We start from the raw sequence: 3,605 nt of genomic DNA, 5'->3' as shown, positions 1-3,605 counted from the left end.
GGAGGAGTGTGCTGTCGCAGAATGGGGTGAGCAGTTGGGGTCTCATAACAATGTATGTTAAAAAAAAAAAATTCTGTATGGGAGACTAACTTGAAATGTAAACTTCATTAAATTACCACTTAAACACAGCCTCTCTGGGCTGCTCAGGTCCCTGGCTGCATGCTAAATCTTAGGCGCCTCATATAAAGTAAATTATTCAAGCATATTTACTATTATTTTTTTTCCTGAACAAACCTCCAGGCATCCTTGACTCTTTGTTCCTAAAAATGTATTGTTGCCAAGAATATTATTTGTAGCAATTCAGTGCTAGCTTTATTATTGGTTCAAGGGTTGGTAAAGGTCAAACACTGCTAGTCACTGGTAAGCTGGTTTCTGATGGTTGGGGGACTGATAAATAGGTGGGAGTGGAGATTGCGGGGTGGTCTCTTCTCAAAGGGGAAGTAAGTTTCATGTCTTCTGGAGACTGTGAAATGCCACAAAAGCGTTCTGACAACAAAATCCAGAGCCTGCGTACATGCAATAGATATAAAAGGGACCCAGAGATGTACCAAAATAAATAAATAAAGCCCATTTCGTGAGAAATTCCATCTAAATGTACATTATTTAAAATAGGAGTGGTGCAAATGGTTAAGCGCTCAACAACTAGCCGAAAGGTTGGTAGTTTGAACCCACCCAGGTGCCTCAGAAGGCAGGCCTGGCAATATGCTTCCAGAAGGTCACAGCCTTGAAAACCCTATGGAGCAGTTCTACCCTGCACACAATGGGTCGTTATGAGTTGGAATCAACTTGGCAGCAACTAAAAACAACATACTGTCTCCCTAAGCCCTTTTTCCCCTAGCCCTGTCGTTTACTGTTCTCGTTGCTGGTTGACAGTTTTAACAGAAAATGTGTGAAGTAATTAACAATCATCTCCTATGCGGGGGCATCTTACAATTTAAAATGAGCTTTCCTACCTGTTACCTCCCTTAATTCCCAAATCCTAACATTAGCCTTGCCAGGTTGGTGAGGTTACTGCCTCTCCTCCTGTACCCCCATGCAACGCACCTTGTTCTGTATCACAGATAAGGACCCTGAGGCCCAGAGGAGTTAAATAACCTACCCAACATAGCATGTCAAATATGGTGGAGGGAGGACGTGAATGGAAGTCTTAGGAATCCAAAGGTCCTGCATGGCTTTTCCTAGAGAGAAGGGAAAATGTTTATCATTCCATTTTCCCACACAGAAAGGGCTTCAGGCTTTCTGTCAATACTAAAGACCTATCATCTTTCAAAGATAGGAAATCAGGGTGTCTGTGGAGCATACATTTTCCCACTGGACTGACCCCAAGATGACCTTTACACTCATCTCCACTATCTGTTAATTCCTTGTGTCAAGGCTCTGCTTTAAGTGTTGACAGAATGAAGGAAGGAAGGTAATGGATGCTTCTCTCACAAAGCTGACGCATAGTAGGCACTCAAAATAGGCTTCTTCTTATTTGAAAACAATATTTATTTACTAGCTCTGGCAGCAGATTTTGTCAGGAAAGAGGTCAAAGGGTTGACTTAAATTAGGTTTGAAGGTTGGCCAGAATTCAATTACCCACGACCCTCTAGTCTCCCATGCCAGCCATGATTAATGAAGCTGGCTACAGGAGGTTGGGATTAGCAATACCGCGATCAACCTTTTTTAGAGAATGAAGACAAGGGAAATTATCTGAGGAGTATTCTGAGGGTGGATGAGATTTCTTAGGTTGGAAATACCCCTGTGATTTAGCTCATTAACAGCAGGGCTCAGATTTGGAAACAAAGGACATGCACAACACAGCCAGGGAGCTCTTGGCTTTTTTTTTTTTTTTTTTTTCTTGCAATCCCTCTGGCCTAGCAGCCTAGCTGAGGTGAATAAGGGCTGTTGATGGTATGGATCCAGATTTCTAAAGAACAGCTTGCTCTTAGTTGGAGCCCTGGTGGCACAGTGGTTGAGAGCTCAGGCTGCTAACCAAAAAGTTGGCAGTTCAAATCCCCCAGCCACTTCTTGGAAACTCTATGGGGCAGTTCCACCCTGCCCTATAGGGTCGCTATGAGGTGGAATGAACTTAAGGGCAATAGGTTTGGTTTGTTTTTTGTTGTTGTTTGCTCTCAGTTACTTGGGACGTCATATATGAAAAGAAGCCAGAAATTTTTAACAATTGAAAATCAGAGAACTGCATCCGTTAAAATAAGAAGAGAATCTACCTGACCATTGACCCTTTCCTTTTTTTTTCCAGTACAGATTTCTCTTCACAGATTTACCGGAGGTTTATCTAATCTCAGTCCAGCGATTGATGAAGGCCTTGAGAACCCAGTACCCAGCTACAAGTTTCTTTTCATATAAAAACATTCGTTTGAAGATAATATCTCAGAAGGTTTTTTGAAAATGTAACTATAATAGTTGTTTTGTTGTTGTTGTTGATACCCACTAACTGCTTTTTAAATCTGTTTTCAGATTTTTTGAGTCTTCTGCCCTTGTCTAGCAATAGTACATCTTATGTTAGTAGGTGAGGGAAGCCCAGCGAGATAACGATATATATATATATCTCCTTTTTATCATAACTCCAACTCTATACCTTGATTTCGGAGCCCAGGGCCTGTAACCAAAAAAACAATTGCTGTCAAGTCAATTCTATGTCTGTCAGAGTAGAACTGGGCTCCATAGGGTTTTCAGTGGTGGATTTTTCAGAAGTAGATCACCAGGACTTTCACTTCTGGGTGAACTCAACCTCCAACCTTTTAGTTAGCAGCCAAGTGTGTTAACATTTGCACCACCCAAGGCCTGTAGCTTATCCTAATTTGCAGGGTGGGGTTATGGAGGCAAGTTCAGGAATAATTAAGGCACCTACCCTTTGCCCCCCTGCTTGATCAAGTTGCTTAATCAACTTAGTTATAACACAATCTAGTGTCAGGAAGGTCATTCTGCATGTGTGTCTTAATAACTTAACCTATCCCTATACAGTAGTCCATTTCACTATAATAAAAAAAATACATGTGATTTGACATATGGATCTCCAAGCTTACAAAATGAGCTCAAACTTGAAAGAGATCCAAACTATAATAACGTTTATTATTTTTAGAGCATTACCCAGTCATTTTGATTAATTTGCTTGGAGTGCTTTTCCCTGCAGCTCCCCAGGGAGAGGCAGGGAAAAGACGATAAAAAAATATAAATTTCCTTTGGTGACGAGTTCACATCTGTTTAGAACTGTAACACGGCAAATCATTGTGAAATCTTCTAATGGGTGCCTGCCCAATGCCAAATAAACCCAGGACCAAAAGCACATAAAGAAATAATTGAAAGACACTGGACTGGATCCAAAAGGCTGTGGCTAATGTTTCACCTAATCTCTCTCCCCGTCTGTCCTGCCTACAGCCGGCCCTACCCACATGATATACACTTCTTCAGAGCTTCTTTGCAGCTGCTTCTTGGCCATTTGCACCATCTAACCCCTTGGCAGAAGAATGAGAACTATTAAGAAGCCAAAAGTATAAAAGGGGGAAAGATTATCACCTAGAGTAGGAAGGTGAGGGCTCTTGGAGGTCAGCGCACTCTTCTTCAGAAAGGGTTAATTCCTCTCAGTTGGGGGTGGGGGCTGA

This window comes from Trichechus manatus, unplaced genomic scaffold (genome assembly GCF_000243295.1).
Source record: "Trichechus manatus latirostris isolate Lorelei unplaced genomic scaffold, TriManLat1.0 scaffold00126, whole genome shotgun sequence".
NCBI lineage: Eukaryota > Metazoa > Chordata > Mammalia > Sirenia > Trichechidae > Trichechus > Trichechus manatus.
This window is presented reverse-complemented; position numbering follows the sequence as displayed.